This window comes from Ursus arctos, chromosome X (genome assembly GCF_023065955.2).
Source record: "Ursus arctos isolate Adak ecotype North America chromosome X, UrsArc2.0, whole genome shotgun sequence".
In the NCBI taxonomy this organism is placed as follows: Eukaryota; Metazoa; Chordata; class Mammalia; order Carnivora; family Ursidae; genus Ursus; species Ursus arctos.
The window spans coordinates 94,437,872-94,457,307 of NC_079873.1; the positions used below are offsets into that span (position 1 = coordinate 94,437,872).

The 19,436-nt window shown below is 37.7% G+C and overlaps 1 long non-coding RNA gene across 1 annotated transcript in view; it reads left to right on the forward strand.

The window, feature by feature from the left end:
- Positions 1 to 216: 216 nt before the first annotated feature.
- Positions 217 to 19,436, forward strand: part of LOC113270905 (uncharacterized) — a 62,643-nt gene continuing 43,423 nt past the window's right edge. Inside the window, exon 1 of the long non-coding RNA XR_003322011.4 lies at positions 217 to 773. This is a non-coding gene — a long non-coding RNA (uncharacterized LOC113270905). The remainder of the gene's footprint in view (positions 774 to 19,436) is intronic.

Genomic DNA, 19,436 nt, shown 5'->3' on the forward strand with positions numbered 1-19,436 from the left:
CATTCCGGCGGGAGGGTCCTCGTCCGCAAAGGTACCTCGAGAGGGGGCCCCCCCTTCGAGGCCAGCGCTGGGCTCTGTGTCCTCCCTTTCGTCCCTCCCCAGAGGCCGAGGGCCCAGCATCGCTCGGTCGTCAGCTCCAGCCGCCCGGCACCTTTCGGCGAGATCGTGCCCGGGGCCGGTGGTCCGTGCGTGCAGTCGTTCCAAGTCCGCGGCGGAGAAAGGACGTGGGTTTTTGTCCTCTGGGACTCGGGGAGGGAGAGGGGCTCCTGCGGAACCGAGGCCGTGTACCTGTTGCCCGATCGGGTTATTTACACTGGCACACAGCACCCTTCTTGTTGCCAGGACGACCCCAGCCCTGGGGACGAGTTTTGCCGGTGCACCCAAAATGTCTCCCCCGGTCCCCCAGGTTTAGGTTGTGGCGGCGCAGTGGCTTCTGTGAGCGAGGCGTCCTAGATCTCCCGGATCCACGGTCGGGTGGCCCCCTCCTGCGGCAGCCGTGGTTCCGGGGTGTTGCCTCGGGGTGGGGGAAGCGTAGCGTTTCTTCGAAGCTCCCCCCTAGCCCTGCGAAGCTGCGGGCTTTCTGCGTAGCCACAGCTGTGACTCGCCCCCTTCCTCCCTGCAGAGACCTGGGTGGCCTCAGCCCTTAGCCGTGGGCTCTGGGCCCCGTCCTACATCTCCCTCTCAAGGTGTGTTCTCTGGAGCTGTCTGGGCACCATCTTCGCGTCGGATTCCAGGATCCTTGGTGTAAATAGCAATTTTTGAAACTACTTGTGGTATGTATGTTGTTTGACAACGTCCTATTTCTTTTATTTGTGTAATTTAATAGTGGCAGACGCTAGAGGGAAACTGGGTGTTTTTTAAAATGTTATTTCATTTTATATTTTATTTTACTGTTTATTTTGGTTTTTATTTTCTTTATATATTGTATTTTTCCTTTATTCTTTTTTATTATAGTATATTTTATTTTACAGTGTATTTTTATTGTTTTATTCTTTTTTTATTAAAGTTATTATTTTATTTTGATTTTCGTGGGTATATTTTTTGTTTTTTACTTAAAAAATTTTAATAGAAATGTAGTTTACCTAAAATATTATCGTAATTTCAAATGTGCGGCGTAGTGATTCGACAATTATGTATATTTGGAATTGCTCACCTTGGAAGTGTAGTTAACCCTCTGTCACCATAGAAAGTTAATATTACATCATTGTTTATATTCTGTATGCCATAGTTTTCATTGTGGAGACATATTTATTTTCTGACTGCAATTTCGCACCTCTTAATTCCCTTCAGCTATTTTGCCCATCCCCCACCCCTCCCTTCGGGAACCTCGTTTTTTCTCTCCATTTTTGATTGTGTTTATTTTGTTGATTTGTTTTTTAGATTCCACTTTTTAGCGAATTCGTGTGGTGTTTGTGTTTCTCTGTCTGAGATTTCGGGTAGATTTCGGGTAGCATTAATACCGTCTGGTTCCATCCAGGTTACCACTAATGGTAATCATTCTTTAGTATGGCTGAGTAAATATTCTGTTGTGCATATCTACCACATCTTTTATATCCAGTCATCCATGGATGGATGCCTCAATTGATTCCATATCTTTCCTATTGTAGATAATGCTGGAATCAACATTAGGGTGAATATATTTTTTAATGTTCATGTTTTTGTTTTTGTTTGGGTAAATACCCAGAAGTAGAATTATTGTATTGTATGATACGTGTATGTTTAGTTTTTTGAGGAAAGTCCATAGTGTTTCTCATAGCAGCTGTATCAATTTACGTTCCCACCAACATTGCAGAAGGGTTCCCTTTTCTACATATCATGTGCAACGTTTGTTTTTTTTCTCTTTTCCACCCTGGGCATCCTGACTGGTGTCAGATAATATCGTGGTTTTGATTTGCATTTCCCTGATATTTAGTGATGTTGAGCATCTTTTTATGTGTCCATTGGCCATATGTAATTTTTTTTTTCAAAGAAAAATGTCTGTTTAGGTACTCTGCCCTGTTTTGATTCAATTTTTGTTTTGGTGTTGAGTTGTATGGGTTGATTATAAATTTTGAATATTATCCCCTTATCAGATATATGACTTGCAAATATTTTTCTCTATTCTTGAGGTTGCCTTTTTGGTTTTTTGGTGATTTCTATTGCTGTGCAAAAGCTTTTCAGTTTGGTGTAGTCCCATTTAATTATTTTTGCTTTTTTTCCCCTGTGCCTGAGGAGACCTAACCAGAAAAATACTGTTATGGCTGATGTCTGTAAATTCTCTGTGTTTTCTTTTAGGAGTTTTATGGTTTCAGATCTTACATTTTGGTCTATTTTATTTTATTTTATTTTATTTTATTTATTAAGTAGGCTCCATGTCCAGGCTAGAGCCGAACATGGGGCTTGAACTCCTGACACTGAGATGAAGACCTGAGCTGACATCAAGAGTCAGATGCTTAACCATCTGAAGCACACAGGCGCCCCTTACATTTTGGTCTTTTATTTATTTTCAGTTTATTTCCATGTATTGTGCAAGAAAATGATCCAGTTTCATTCTTTTGCATGTGGCTGTTAATTTTTCCAGCACCATTTATTGAAGAGACTGGTTTTTTTCTCTACTGTACATTCTTGTCTCCTTTGTCATAGATTAATTGACCATGTAAGCTTGGTTATATTTCTGAGCTGTTATGTTCTATTTTTTAAAGATTTTATTTATTTACTTGAGAGAGCGAGAGCACCCAAGTGCACGTGTGAGAGAGCTTGAACAGAGGAGAGGGGCAGAGGGAGAGGGAGAAGCAGACTCCCCGCTGAGCATGGAGCCTGAAGTATGACTAGATCCCAGGACTCTGAGATCACAACCTGAGCCAAAGGCAGCCACTTAACCAACTGAGGCACCTAGGCGCCCCTGGGCTGTTATGTTCTATTGATCTATGTATCTGTGTTTGTGCCTGTAGTACCATTCTGCTTTGATTACTATTGCTTTGTAGTATAGTTTGAAATTTGGTATTGTGATACCTCCAGATTTGTTCTTAAGGTTGCTTTGGCTATTCTGGTTCTTTTGTGGTTCCAAGGAAATTTTAGGTTTATTTGTTCTAATTCTGTGAATCCATTTGCAATGACATGGATGGAGCTAGGGCGTATAATGCTACATACTCATATGTGAAATTAAAGAAGCAAAACAAACGAGCAAAGGAAAAAAAAGAGAGAGAGACAAACCAAGAAATAGACTCTTAAATATAAAGAACAAACTGATGGTTACCAGAGGGTAGGTGGGTGGAGGGATGGGTGAAATAGGTGATGGGGATTAAGGAGTGCACTTGTCTTGATGAGCGCTGGGTGATGTATGGAGTTGTTTAGTTACTATATTGTGTACATGAAATTAATATAACACTGTTTGTTAACTATAGTGGAATTAAAATAAAGCTTAACAGAAAAACAAAAAAAACACCCCACCGTAAGTATTTTCTTAGGGTTGGTATTAAACCTGTGGGTTGCTTTGTGTATTATAGACATTTTAACAATATTCATTCTTCCAATCTATAATCATAGTATATATATCTTTTTTTTTTAAAGATTTTATTTATTTATTCGACAGAGAGAGACAGCCAGCGAGAGAGGGAACACAAGCAGGGGGAGTGGGAGAGGAAGAAGCAGGCTCATAGCAGAAGAGCCTGATGTGGGGCTCGATCCCATAACGCTGGGATCACGCCCTGAGCCGAAGGCAGACGCTTAACGACTACACCACCCAGGCGCCCCCATAGTATATATATCTTTCTATTTATTTGTTTCACCTTCAATTTCTTTTTTCATTAACAATTATTTTTTTACGTTTTGCTTAATTTGAAATAGTTGACATACAATATTACTAGTTTTAGGTATACAACTTAGTGATTGGAGAATTCTCTATATAATGCATTTTGCGATTTTCATCATACATGTAGTTACCTTCTGTCACCATACAACATTATAATATTATTGACTATATTTTCTGTTATACCTTTCATCTCTGTTACATTTATTTTATTTTATTTTTTGAAGATTTATGTATTGGAAAGTGAGAGTGAGTGGGAGGAAGGGCAGAGGGAGAGAATCTTTAAGCAGACTCCCTGCGGAGGGCAGAGCCTATTGTGGGGTTCAGTGCTCGATCTCACAACCCATGAGATCATGACTTGAACTGAAACCCAAGAGTCTGGCACTTAACCCACTGAGCCACCCAGGCACCCCTGTGACATTTATTTGATAAGTGGTAGTTTATTACTCTTAATTCCCTTCACCTATTTTGCCTATTCCATCCCTTACCCCCTTTCCTCTGGCAGCCACCAGTTTGTTCTCTGTTTATGAGTTTGTTTCGGTTTTTTGTTTGTTTATGAATTTGTTTTGTTTTTTTTAGAATCCACATACAGGTGAAATCATTTGTTATTTGTCCTCTCCATTTGATTTATCTTATGCGGCATAATACTCTCTAGGTCCATCTGTGGTTTTGTGAATGGGAAGATTTCATTCTTTTTTATGGCTGAGTAATATTCCATTGCATGTGTATTTCACATCTTTTTTGTTTTATCAATGGACTCAGGTTTCTTCAATGTCTGGGCTTTGTATATAATCCTGCAATAAACATAGGGGCACATATATCTTCTTGAATTAGTGTTTTTGCATTCTTTGGGTATATACCCAGTAATGGAATTACTGGATCATATGGTATTTTCTATTTTTAATTTTTTGAGGAACTTTTATAGTGTTTTCCACAGTGGTTACACCAATTTACATTTCCACAAACAGTGCACACAGGTTTCCTTTTCTCTACATCCTCACCAACAGTTGTTATTTCTTGACTTATATTTTAGTCATTCTCACTCATGTGAGGTGATATCTCATGTTGTTTTGATTTCCATTTCCCTGGTAACTAGTGATGTTAAGCATCTTTTAATGTATATTGACCATCTATATGTGTTTTTTGGACAAATGTGACGATTTGTATAACATTGTAATATAATTTGAAATCTGGAATTGTGGTATTTCCACCTTTGTTCTTCTTTCTCAGGATTGCTTTGTCTATTCGGGGTCTTTCATAGTTCCATACAAATTTTAGGATCATTTGTTCTAAATCTGTGAAAAATATTATTGGTATTTTGATAAGCATTGCATTGAATTTGTAGATTGGTTTGGTTAGTATGGACATTTTAACAATATTAATTCTTCTAATCAATGTGGAGGGTATATCTTACCATTTATTTATATTGTGTTCAGGTTTTTTTTAAAGATTTTATTTATTTATTTGACAGAGAGAGAGAGACAGCCAGCGAGAGAGGGAACACAAGCAGGGGTAGTGGGAGAGGAAGAAGCATGCTCCCAGTGGAGGAGCCTGATGTGGGGCTCAATCCCAGGACCCTGGGATCACGCCCTGAGCCAAAGGCAGATGCTTAACGACTGAGCCACCCAGGCGCCCCTGTGTTCAGTTTTTTTATCAGTGTTTTATTGTTTTCAGATTACAGTCTTTCAACTTGGTTAAATTTATTCCTAAGCAATTTTTTCCGGTGCAATTGTAAATGGGATTGTTTTCCTAATTTTTTTCCTGATATTTTGTCGTTATTGTGTCGAAACACAACAGATTTCTGTATATTGATTTTATATCTTACATGTTTACTGAATTTATTAATTCTAGTATTTTTTGGTGGTCTTTAGGGTTTTTTATATATAGTATACTACATAGTGTATAGTATTATGTCATCTGCAAATAGTGATAGTTTTACTTCTTCCTTACCAATTTGGATGCCATTTATGTATTCTTCTTGTCTGCTTTCTGTGGTTAGTCCTTCCAGTATTGTATTGAAATAAAAGAACCCTTGCCTTCCTAATCTTAGAAGAAAACCTCTCAGCTTTTTAACATTGAGTATGATGTTTGTTGTTTGTCATGTATGGTCTTTATTTTTTTAAGGTATGTTCCTTCTATATCTACTTTGTTGAGAGTGCTTCTCATGAATAGATGCTCAATTTTGTGAAATTTTTTTTCTGCATCTGTTGAGATGATTATACGATTTTTATATTTCATTTCTTAATGTGGTGTATCTCAAGGATTGATCTGGAGATACTGAATCATCCTTGCATCCCTGGAATAAATATCACTGGATCATGGTGAATGGTCCTCTTAATGTACTATTGAACTAATTTTGCAAATATTTTATTGAGGATTTTTGCATGTATGTTCATCAGGGTTATTGACTTGTAATTTTCTTTTATTGTAGTGTCTTTGTCTGCTTTGATATCAGGGTAATGCTAGCCTTGTAAAATCAATTCAGAAGCATTTTTTCCTCTTCTGTATTCAAGAAGGATAGGTATTAATTCTTCTTTGAATGTTTGGTAGAATTTAAAGTGTTGCCTTCAGGGTGCCTGATTAGCTCAGTTGGAGGAGTGTGCAACTCTTGATATCAGATCGTTAGTTCAAGCCCCACATTGGGTGTAGAGATTACTTAAATAAATAAATCAATAAATCCTGAAAAAAATAAAGTGTTGCCTTCATAAATAAAAATTTAAAACAAATCACTACGCAGATATTTGCAACCTATATAATAAAAAAGATTTACATTCCTAATATATAAAGAATCCTACATATTGATAGGAAAAAGACAACCTAATAGAAGAGGGGCAAAATATATGAATAGATACTACACCAAAGAAGCAAAAATAGCCAATAAACATTTGAAACTATGTGTAGCTTCATTATTCATCAGGCAAATGCAAAGAAACACAGATCACCTGTCAGATTGGCAAAATTTTTGAAAATTAATAATATTCCATGTCAGCGTATTGGAGAAAGAACATTTTCCTATACTGTTGGTACAACATTTTTGGAGGATAGTTTGTATATTTTTTAATGGGTGATTGTAGGTTTCTAATTATTGTGGTATTTATATTCCATTGAGTACCTTTTTTTAAAGATATAATATTAACCAATTATTTATTTACTTATTATTTGAATTAGGCTCCACACCCAACATGGGGCTTGAACTCACTACCCCCAGAGTCATGTGCTGTACTGACTGAACCAGCCGGGTGCCCCTGGTTCTGGATTTATGTTTGTTGGGAGGTTTTTTTTTTTTTTTTTTAAGATTCTATTTATTTGAGAGAGAGAGAGAACAAGCTGGGGGGAGGAGCAGAGGGAGAGGGAGAAGCAGACTCCGTGCTGAGCAGGGAGCTTGACATGGGGCCGGATCCCAGGACCCTGAGTGATATTAACTGACTGAGCCACCCAGATGCCCCTTGTTGTGAGTTTTTTGACTACTGATTCAATTCCATTATACTAATTGGTATGTTGAGATTTTCTGTTTCTTTCTGGTTGATTCTCAGAATATTGTCTATCTTTAGGAATTTTCGTATTTTCCCCTAATTTGTCTAATTTATTGACAAATAATTTTTCATAGTAGTCTCATAATCTTTTGTATTTCTGTGGTATTAGTTGTAACTTCTTTTTCATTTCTTTTTTTTTTAAGATTTTATTTATTTATTTGACAGAGAGACAGCCAGCAGGAGAGGGAACACAAGCAGGGGGAGTGGGAGAGGAAGAAGCAGGCTCCCAGTGGAGTAGGGAGCCCGATGCAGGGCTCAATCCCAGGACCCTGGGATCACGCCCTGAGCCAAAGGCAGACGCTTAACGACTGAGCCACCCAGGCGCCCCTTTTTCATTTCTGATTTTATGTATTTGAGCCCTCCTTTTTTTCTTGATGAGACTGGCTAAAAGTTTATCAATTTTGTTAATCTTTTCAAAGCATCAGTTCCTAATTTCCTTGATCTATTTAATATCGTGTTTTTGGTCTCTATTTCATTTATTTCCACTCTTTATTATTTCATTCATTCTGCTAAATTTGGGCTTCATTTTCTCTTCTTTTACAAGCTCCTTTAGGTGTAAGGTTAGACTGAGATTTTTTTGTTTCTTGAGGTAGGCCTGTATTGCCATAATCTTCCTCTTAGAACCACTTTGCTCCAGCCCATAGATTTTCAAATGTCATGTTTTCAGTTTCATTTGTCTCCAATTATTTTTTAGATTTCCTCTTTGATTTCTTCTTTGACCTATTTGTAGTTTAGTAGCATGTTGTTTAGCTTCCACGTGTTTTTTTGTTTTTCTGGTAATTTTTTTTGGTACTGATTTGTAGTTTCATAATGTTGTGGGCAGAAAAGATGCTTGCTTTGATTTCAGTCTCCTAAAATTTATTGAAATTGTGGCCTAACACGAGATCTGTCCTGGAGAATATTCCATGTACACTTGAAAAGTATGTGAATTCTGCTGTTTTTGAATGGATTATTCTGTATATCTCTGTTAAGTCAAGTCCATCTTGCCTTATGTGTCATTGAAAGTCACTGTTTCATTGTCAATTTTCTGTCTCCATGATCTATCCATTGATGTAAGTGGGGTGTTAAAGAGTTCTATTATTGTTGGCTGTCTATTTCTCCCTTTATGTCTCTTAATGTTTGCTTTATATAATTAGGTGCTCCTATATTAGGTGTATAGATATTTACAAATGTTACATCTTTCTGTTGGATTTATGCCTTTATATTATGTAATGCCTTTCTCGCTTAGTACAGTCTTTGTTTTATTTATTTATTTATTTATTTATTTATTTATTTATTTAAATTCCAGTATAGTTTAAGGTGTATAATATAGCGATCCAACAATTCTATACATTACTCAGTGCTCTTCATGGTAAGTGTACTCTTAATCCCCTTCCCCTGTTTCACCCATCCCCCCCACCCACCTCCCCCTCTGGTAACCATCAGTTTGTCTCTATAGGTAAGAGTCTTTTTTTTTGGATTATCTCTGTTTTTCATTGTTCATTTGTTTTGTTTCTTAAATTCCACATATGAATAAAATCATATGGTATTTGTCTTCCTCTTAATGATTTAGTTCATTTAGCATTAGATCCATCCATATTGTCGCAAAATGGCAAGATTTCATTCTTTTTCATGGCTAAGTAATATTATATACATACACCACTTCTTTTATGTATATATATATTTTATATGTATTTATATATATGTTTTTAAGCCATCTCTACACCCAGTGTGGGGCTTGAACTCATGTGCTGGAGATCACGAGTCACATGCTCTACCCACTGAGCCAGCCAGGCACCTAGATACCACTTTCTTCTTTTGTTTTTTGTTTTTTTTTTTTAAAGATTTTATTTATTTATTCAACAGAGATAGAGACAGCCAGCGAGAGAGGGAATGCAAGCAGGGGGAGTGGGAGAGGAAGAAGCAGGCTCATAGCAGAGGAGCCTGATGTGGGGCTCGATCCCATGACGCTGGGATCACGCCCTGAGCCGAAGGCAGATGCTTAACCGCTGTGCCACCCAGGCGCCCCTAGACACCACTTCTTCTTAATCCATTCATCCATTAATGGACACTTGGGCTGCTTCCGTAATTTGACTATTGTGAATATTGCTGTAATAAACAAAGGAGTGTGCATATCCTTTCAAATTAGTATTTTTATATTCTTTGGGTAAATACCCAGTAGTGGAATTACTGGAGCATATGGTAATTCTATTTTTAATTTTTGACGAACCTTCCTACTGTTTCCTACAGTGGCTGTAGCAGTTTGCATTCCCATCAACAGTGCACAGGGGTTCCTTTATCTCCACAACCTCACCAAAACTTGTCGTTTCTTTTGTTTTTGTTGTCAGCCATTCTAACAGGTGTGAGGTGATAACTCCTCCTGGTTTTGATTTGCATTTCCTTGATATTTAGTAATGTTGAGCTACAGACTTTATTTTAACATCTGATTTGTCTGATATAATCATTGCTACCCAGGGTTTTTTTTTGTTGTTGTTTGTTTTTTGCTTCTATTTGCATAGAATATCTTTTTCTATCCCTTCACTTTCAGCCTGTGTGTGTCTTGAGGTCTACAGTGAGTCTCTTGTAGGCCGCATATAGATGGGTCATTTTTTTTTTAATCAATTCAGTCACCCTGTCTTTTTTTTTACCATATGTCTTTTGATTGGAGCATTTACTTCATTCACATTTAGAGTGATTGATTGATATGTATGCTGTCTTGCTCATTGTTTTTATAGTTATCTTTTCTTTCTGTTCTTGCTCTGTTCCCTTGATGCTTAATGACTTTCTTTGTATTATGCTCAGGTTCCTTTACTTACTGTGTATCTATTACAGGTTTTTGGTTTGTGATTACCATGATGTTCATTTATAACTTTCCATGTATGTAGCAATGTATATTAAGATGGTAGTCACTTAAGTTTGAACACAGTCCAAAAGCACTGCAGTTGTACTCCCCCTTGCATGTTTTATGTAAATGATGTCATATTTTACGTTTTTATTTTGTGTATTCCTTGACTAAGTTTTTAGATATAATTGATTTTACTACTTTTGTTTTTTTAGCCTTCATACTACCTAAATAAATGATGGAACTCGTATCTTTATTGTGTGTTTGCTTTTACCAGTGAAATTTTTCCTTTCAAAATTTTCTTACTTCTAGTTATGGCCTTGTGTTTTCTCCTTAAATATGTCCATTTAACATTTCTTGTATAGTTGTCTGTGAGACTCTTTCTTTCTCCTTTAATCCTGAATAACTTTGCTAGTAGAGTATTTTTGGTTGTAGATTTTTTCCTTTCAGCACTTTAAATATATCATGCCATTCTCTTTTGGCCTGCAGTTTTTGCTGAAGAATTAGCTGGTAGCCTTACTGTTTTTCCCTTGCATAACTGCTTTTCTCTTGCTGCTTTGAGATTCTCTCATTATCTTTAATTTTTGACATTTTAATAATTGTGTTTCTTGGTGTGGACCACCTTGAGTTCATCTTGTTTGGGGCTGTCTGTGCTTCTTGAACCTTGATGTCTCTTTTCTTCCCCAGATTAAGGAAGCTTTCAGGTATTATTTCTTCAAATTAGTTTTCTGCCTTTCCTTCTTTTCCCCTTCTGGGACCCCCATTATGCAAATGTTATTATCCTTGATGTTGTCACAAAGGTACCTTAACCTATTCTCATTTTTAAAAAATATTTTATTTATTTTTTTGACAGAGAGAGAGAGAGCAGGAGAGCACAAGCAGGGGGAGCAGCAGAGGGAGAGGAAGAAGCAGGCTCCTGGCTGAGCAGGGAGCCTGATGTGGGGCACGATCCCAGGACCCTGGGATCACAACCTGAGCCAAAGGCAGACGCCTAACTGACTGAGCCACCCAGGTGCCCCAACCTGTTCTCAAAAATTGCTTCCTTTCTGCTGCTCCACATGGTTGCTTTCTGTTACCCAGTCTTCCAGCTTGCTGATCCATTCTTCTGCATCCTCTCATTTGCTGCTTATGCCCTCTATAGTATATTTTTCACTTCAGTTATTGCTTTCTTCAGCCCTGATTGGTTCTTTTATATATTTTTTATCTCTTTGTTATATTTCTCTCTGAGTTCATCCATTGTTCTCTCAAGCCCAGTGAGTGTCTTTATGACCATCACTTTGAACTCTTCGTCAGGTGGATTGCTTATCTTTGTTTCACTTAGGTCTTTTTCTGTGATTTTTTTCATATTCTTTCTTTCAGAACATATTCTTCTGTCCACTCATTTTGTCTTACTCTTTGTGTCTCTTTCTGTGTATTAAATAAGTCAGCTCTGTGTGTCTCCGGCTCTTGAAAGTAGTGGCCTTAAGTGGAGGGCATCTGGTGATGCCCTTTAGTGCAATCTCTCCTGGTCACCAAAATCACTGTACTCCAGAGCTGTCCCTGGTGTGGGCTTCGTGCACCTTCTTGTTGTGGCTGAGCCACATTGCTGCGTTTGCATTTGGGCTGGGGGGTCGGGCTGGCCCTCAGCTTGGCTGGCTGCAATTTTTGTAGTCTTTTTATAAAATATTCAGTTCTTTCCTGCACTGCAAGTCTTTTTAAAGGTAAGCTTTTTTGTTGAGGGGGAGAATAATCCACCTCAGACTGTGTCACTTTTGCATGTGGATCATTTGGAGCTGAAGACTTGGGGCCCAGCAGACAAAGGAAGAGCTTTCTTATTTGTTTTTCTTCTGTTCATCTGTGTTATGTAATTTAATTATTAGAGCAGCTGAAAAACCTAGAAGGGAAGAAGGGAAAAGCTTTCTGCCCTTACTATACTTATCCAAAAATATGTTTCTTTTTAATCTGTAATTCAGATTTAACTCAGGTCATGTATTTAATTTTTTTTCTTTTTAAAAATTTGTTATGGAAGTATAGTTGACATACAATGTTATATTAGTTTCAGGAGTACCACATAGTGATTTGACAATTCTCTACATTATTCAGTGCTCACTTTGATAAGTGTCATCACCATTTGTCACCATACGTTATTACAGTATGATTGACTGTGTTCCCTATGCTGTACTTTTCATCTCTGTGACTGATTTATTTTATAACTGGAAGTTGGTAATTTTTAATCCCCTTCATGTATTTTGACTATCCCCCACCTTTCCCTCTGGCAACCACCAGTTTGTTCTCTGTATTTAATAGTTTATTCCTTTCATTTGTTCATTTGTTTTTTTATATTCCACATATAATGAAATCACATGGTATTCATCTTTCTATGTGACTTATTTCACCTAACGTAATGATACCCTCTAGGTCCATCCATGTCATTGCAAATGTCAAGACTTCATTCTTTCTCATGGCTGAGTACTGTTCCATATATATACCACATCTTCTTTATCCATTTATATATGGATGGGCAGTTGAGTTGTTTCCATATCTTGGCTATTATAAATAATGCTGCAATACACATAGGGGTACATATATCTTTTCTAGTTAGTATTTTTGTTTTCTTTGGGTGAATACCCACTAGTGGAATTATTGGATCATATGGTATTTGTATTTTTAATTTTTCAAGGGATCTCCATACTGCTTTTCACAGTGGTTGCATCAGTTTACATTTCCATGAACAAAACATGAGAGTTTCCTTTTCTCCACATCCTTACACTTGTTGTTTCTTGCCTTTTTGATATTAGTTGGGCTATATATTTCTATTTGTTTGATCTTATAAATGAAAGGATTAAAAATTTGCCACCCCAAAAATGTGTCTTTAGCATGTGAATTATTATAGTATGATTATTTTTTTAAAGATTTTATTTATTTGACAGAGAGAGAGCATTCACTGCACAAGCAGAGGGAGCGGCAGAGGCAGAGGGAGATGCAGGCTCCCCACTGAACAGGGAGCCCAATGCGGGGCTTGATCCCAGGACTCTGGGATCATGACCTGAGGTGAAGGCAGATGCTTAACTGATTAAGCCACTCAGGCGCCCCTAGTCTGATTATTTCTATGAAATATAAAGCACAGGAAGAATCTTTGACCTTTCTTTTAACTGCCTAAAAGAATTTAGGTAGAGGACCTGCTCTAAGACAGGAATGTCACCATAGGTAATTACAGTATAATGTGAACTAATTATGATAGCTAGGGAGGAATCTAGTAAGGCCTGTTTGTTTAAAGTCCTGTCATGTCCCATTGTTTCTGTATGGCCCAGCAAGCATTTCTTTCATAAGCATTTAGTCTTTTTCATCCTCCTGTGAATTGCTCTCTTTTCCTTTGAAATTCCTAACCCATGCCTGTGTTCCTTAGTCCAGAATGACATATTTACTTCATTTTGCCTGACTGTGTTTGGATACTCAGTTTATGTGGATTCCTTGTAGGTACACAGTTTTGATTTTCTTCTGTTAATCTGTCTCATGTTAGTTTAGTCCTTAGACCATCCAGAAGAATCTTGAAGGGTGGACGAAATTTTTACTCCCGAACAGTTGTTGTGGATGGCAGGACAAATTTTAACTGGATGAACATTGCTCTCCCCAGAGCTGCTGCAGCTGTGAGGTTCTGGGACTTCTGACAAGTTGGCATAAGTTATCAGTTCTTACAACATTAATCTGCTGGGTCTCCGCCTGAAGGTATAACGGAATCAAGAGTGGTAAGCGTCCTTTTCTTTATCTAAATTTAGGTTAGCAGGAAAAAATATTTGTGGAACTAGTTCCTTGGGTATAGGGACTTTGGTAATACTTTGTTTTGGAAAGCAACTTAATATTCAAAGACTGAGTTTGTCTTTGCTAATAATTTATTTAGAAGATGTTCACTGTGAGAATTTTACAGGCCAGTAGCACACAGGACAATGTCTCTTCATAAGCCAGTAAAAAAATAACGTACTCTAAATTTATGATAGCTTAATCACACTATTGTTCCAGGGAAGGAGAAGTGAAAGGAATAAAGTTCAAACTTAATTGAGGTGTACCTTTAAAGGAGTTGGTACTCAGGAGAGACTGCTTAGCCATCTGAAAGGTGAGGCCCACCCACGAGTACAAAAGTAAAGGTCCCCTGTTGCTAGAGTGCTTTGCTAGGGATTGATGGCACCATTGTGATGGGCAAGAGGATTTTTATCTCAAGCTACTGCACAGCTTTCACCACTGCTTGTAGAAGATTCACTTTTACCAGGAACCAGGAGCTAATTGCCACAAGGTCTTCAGAGAGCTATTTTAGATCAGCAAAATGTTGCCTATCTAAGACCAAATACTTAAATTGTCCTCAGCAATGCAGTATTGACTGTCAAAATGTCCCCTTGCCATACTTACTTCCTTATATTCTGTTTTTACTGATATGCCCCCAGTGGGGCCCCCCCGGCAGCTGAGCTGTTGAGTTCTTAACAGTGAGAACAGATGACGGGACAATATCCTAACACAAATTACTTCATTCTTATATCAAAATAACTTTATTTCTAAAAACCTTCTTTATCATAAACAAATGGATTTGAAAATACATCATAACAATACACAACAATCCAATTTGTAATTTCAAATCACTCACACACTAATTAATCCTAAGGGCCTAATGCCCTGTACAAAGCTAAGTTCACAAAAATATCAATCCGCCCTCTGATTCTACATCACTTACAACCTTAATCACACGCAGTCATTTTGGGGGAGCATTTTTCCTTTGCTGCACATTCTTTTACACCATTGTTTAATGACCAGTTTAAGCAACCATATTCCTAATATTCGTAGCAAAAGCATAATAAAGACCTCCTTAATGTGCTACTATATCCAGTTGCCAAATGACAACAAATTAAGCTTTTTAACCCATTCAAGTTAAACTTTGTTGAGAATTGTATTTCCATCTATAAGCCATTTTTTAAAAAAGATTTTATTTATTTCTTTGAGAGAGAGAGAGAGTGCGTGCGAGAGAGCACAAGCAGGAGGAGTGGCAGAGGCAGATGTAGAAGCAGGCTCCTGAAATCGGGGAAGGAACCGAGATGCCCTTCAACAGATGACTGGATTAAGAAGCTGTGGTCCATATATACAATGGAATATTACTCAGCTATCAGAAAGAACGAGTTCTCAACATTTGCTGCAACATGGACGGCACTGGAGGAGATAATGCTAAGTGAAATAAGCAGAGAAAGTCAATTATCATATGATTTCTCTCATCTATGGAACATAAGAACTGGGAAGATCGGTAGGGGAAGAAAGGGATAAAGAAAGGGGGTGATCAGAAGGGGGAATGAAGCATGAGAGACTATGGACTATGAGAAACAAACTGGGGGCCTCAGAGGGGAGGGGGGTGGGGGAATGGGATAGACTGGTGATGGGTAGTAAGGAGGGCACGTATTGCATGATGCACTGGGTGTTATACGCAACTAATGAATCCTCGAACTTTACATCGGAAATCGGGGATGTACTGTATGGTGACTAACATAATATAATAAAAAAAATTAAAAAAAAAAGAAAAAGGAGCAGGCTCCTGGCCGAGCAGGGAGCCCGATGCAGGGCTGGATCTCGGGACCCTGGGGTCATGACCCGAGCTGAAGGCAGACACTTAACCAACTGAGCCACCCAGGCACCCCCATAAGCCATTTTTATAAGGTTTCAGGGGGTATAAGCACATATGGTACATTGTATAATATCAAGCACAGATATGATTGCCATAATATCAGAATTCAAGGCTGTCATAACTTTGGGAATAGAATTTTTTTGTCCTCTTTTCAATTCCAGCTGAGTTATTCTAACTTTATTAGTCTTATCTACCATGTTTGTTTATTTAAGTTTCTGTTATATGATTTAAATTGACTAAACTTATTGTGAGAGTTTCAATGTGAAATATTTCTCTGGTTATTTTACTTTTTTATTTCATTAAAGTTTTTATTTTAATTCCAGTTAGTTAACATACAGTGTTATATTAATTTCAGATGTACAATGTAGTGATTCAACAATTACATACATCACCCAGTGCTCATCATGACAAGTGTATTCCTTAACTCCATCACCTGTTTAACCCATTCTCCCTCCCCCCACCTCCCCTCTGGTAGCCATCGGTTTGTTCTCTATATTTACATACGAGTCTGTTTCTTGGTTTGTATTTGTCTTTTTTCCCCTTTGCTCACTTGTTTTGTTTCTTAAATTTCACATGACTGAAATCACATGGTAGTTGTCTTTCTCTGACTGTCGTATTTTGCTTAGTGTCATACTCCCTAGCTTTATCCAAGATTTAATTCTTTTTATGGCTGAATAATATTGCATTGTGTATATATACCACATCTTCTTTATCTATTCTTCAAACGATGGACAGTTGGGTTGCTTCCATAATTTGGCTATTGTAAATAATGCTGCTATAAACATAGGGGTGCATGTATCCGTTTGAATTAGTGTTTTTGTATTTTTGGGGTAAATACCCAGTAGTGCGATTGCCGGGTTGTAGGGCAGTTCTATTTTTAATTTTTGAGGAACCTTCATACTGTTTTCCACAGTGGCTACACAAGTTTGCTTTCCCACCTATAGTCCACAAAGGTTCCTTTTTCTCCACATCCTTGCCAACACCTGTTGTTTCTTGTGTAGTTGATTTTAGCCATTCTGACAGGTGTGAGGTAATATCTCACTGTACTTTTGATTTGCATTTCCCTAATGGTGAGTGATTTTGAGCATCTTTTCATGTGCCTGATGACTGTATGTCTTCTTTGGAAGAAAATGTCTGTTCATGTCTTCTGCCCATTTTTTAATTGGATTATTTGTTTTTTGGGTGTTGAGTTGTATCAGTTCTTTATATATTTTGGGTACTAGCCCTTTATCAGGTACATCATTTGTGAATATCCTCTCCCATTCCGTAGGTTCTCTTTTAGTTTTGTTGATTGTCTCCTTTGCTGTGGAGAACCTTTTTATTTTGATGCAGTCCCAGTAATTTTCCTTTTGTTTCCCTTGCCTCAAGAGACATACCTAGAAAAAAGGTGCTATGGCCAATATCAGAGTAGTTACTGTCTGTGTTCTCTTCCAGGATTTTTACGGTTTCAGGTCTCACATTTATGTATTTAATACATTTGAATTTATTTTTGTGCATGGTATAAGACAGTGGTCCAGTTTTGTTCTTTTGCATGTTGCTGTCCAGTTTTCCTAACACCATTTTGTGAAGAGATTGTCTTTTTCCCATTGTATATTCTTGCCTACTTTGTCATAGATTAATTGACCATAAAAGTATGGGTTTATTTCTGGCTTTTCTATTCTGTTCCATTGATTTTATGTCTGTTTTTATGCTAGTACCATAGATTTTCTTTCTTTTTTTTAAAAGATTTTATTTATTTTTTATTTGTGTGAGAGAGAGAGTGAGAGAGCAACAGGCAGAGGGAGAAGCAGGCTCCCCGCTGAGCAAGGAGCCCGATGTGGGACTCGATCCCAGCATCCTGGGATCAGGACCTGAGCTGAAAGCAGACACTTAACTGACTGAGCCACCCGGGTGTCCTGATGACTACAGCTTTGTAATATAATTTGAAATCTGGAATTGTGATGCCTCTAGCTTTTCTTTTTCTTTTTCTTTTATTTCTTTTTTTTTTTAGAGGGGAGGGGAGGGAGAGTGAGGCTCCTAAGCAGGTTCCGTGCCCAGCGTGGAGCCTGATGCAGGGCTCAATCTCACAACCCTGAAATCATGACCTGAGCCAAAATCAAGAGTCAGGCACTTAACTGACTGAGCCACCCAGGTGCCCCAAGATTTTATTTTTTTCAGTATTCTCTATACTCACCATGAGGCTTGAACTCACAACCCTGAGATCAAGAGTCACATGCTCTATTGACTAAGGCAACCAGATGCCCCTTTGGTTTTCTTTTTTAAGAGTGCTTTGGCTATCAGGGTCTTTTGTGGTTCCATACAAATTCTAGGATTGTTTGTTCTAGTTACGTGAAAAATGCTGTTGGTATTTTGATAAGGATTGCATTAAATGTGTGGATTGCTTTGGGTAGTACAGACATTTTTTTACTCTAATTTTTTAATTTAAATTCAATTAATTAACAAATAATGTGTTATTAGTTTCAAAGTTAGAGTTCAGTGATTCATCAGTCTTATATAATAACCCAGTGCTTATTATATCACATGCCCTCCTTAACAGACATTCTTTAAAAAAGGATTTTATTTATTTATTTGAGAGAGAGAGAGCATGCACGAGAGGGCACGAGTTGAGGGGGGCAGAAGGAGAGGGAGAAGCAGACTCTTTGCTGAGCAGGGAGACGGATGTGGGGCTTGATCCCAGGACCCTGCGATCATGACTTGAGCTGAAGGCAGACGCTTAACCAAGCCAGGTGCCCTAGACAGTTTCTTTTTTAAGTAGGCTCTATGCCCAACTTGGGGCTTTAACTCGTGGTCCTGAGATCAAGGGTCGCATGTTCTAACTGAGCCAGCCGGGCACTCCCTAATGTAGACATTTTAACAATATTTGTTCTTCCAATCCATGAGCATGGAATGTCTTTCCATTTCTTTGTTGTCTTGAATTTCCTTCATCAGTGTTGTGTAGTTTTTAGAGTACAGGTCTTTCACCTCTTTGGTTAGGTTATTACTAGGTGTCTTTTTATTTTTGTTGCAATTGTAAGTGGGATTGTTTTCTTTATTTCTCTTTCTGCTGCTTCATTATTGATGTATAGAAAGGCAACAGATTTCTGTACATTGATTTTGTATCCTGTGACTTTTCTCAATTCGTTTATCATTTCTAGCTGTTTCTTGGTAGAGTCTTTTGGGTTTTCTCTATATAGTATCATCATCTGCAAACAGTGAAAGTTTTACTTCTTCCTTACTGATTTGGATGCCTTTTACTTATTATTCTTGTCTGATTGCTGTCACTAGGACTATATTGAATAAAAGTGGTGAGAGTAGACATGCATGTTTTGCTCCTGACCTTAGATAAAAAAACTCTCAGTTTTTCTTATTAGGGATGATGTTAGTGGTGGGTTTTTCATATATGGTCTTTATTATGTTAAGGTATGTTCCCAGTAAACCTACTTTGTTGAGGGTTTTTATCATGAATGGATGTGATACTTTGTCCAGTGCTTTTTCTATGTCTCTTTAAATGGGCATATGGTTCATACCCTTTTTCTTATTGATATGATGTATCATCTTGACTGAATTGCATATATTGAACCGCCCTTGCAACCCAGGAATAAATCCCACTTTATCATAGTGAATGATTTTTTTAAGGTATTGTTAGATTCGGTTTGGTAGTACTTTGTTGAGAATTTTTGT